This window comes from Monodon monoceros, unplaced genomic scaffold (assembly GCF_005190385.1).
Source record: "Monodon monoceros isolate NGI ecotype Baffin Bay Population unplaced genomic scaffold, NGI_Narwhal_1 Super_Scaffold_22, whole genome shotgun sequence".
Lineage (NCBI taxonomy): Eukaryota > Metazoa > Chordata > Mammalia > Artiodactyla > Monodontidae > Monodon > Monodon monoceros.
Genome location: NW_021703779.1, coordinates 37,588,967 through 37,589,261, shown reverse-complemented (window position 1 = coordinate 37,589,261; position 295 = coordinate 37,588,967).

Genomic DNA, 295 nt, shown 5'->3' with positions numbered 1-295 from the left:
AATCACAAGCACTGAAATTGAAACTGTGATTAAAAATCTTCCAACAAACAAAAGCCCAGGACCAGATGGCTTCACAGGCGAATTCTATCAAACATTTAGAGAAGAGCTAACACCTATCCTTCTCAAACTCTTCCAAAATATAGCAGAGGGAGGAACACTCCCAAATTCCTTCTACGAGGCCACCATCACCTTGATACCAAAACCAGACAAGGATGTCACAAAGAAAGAAAACTACAGGCCAATATCACTGATGAACATAGATGCAAAAATCCTCAACAAAATACCAGCAAACAGA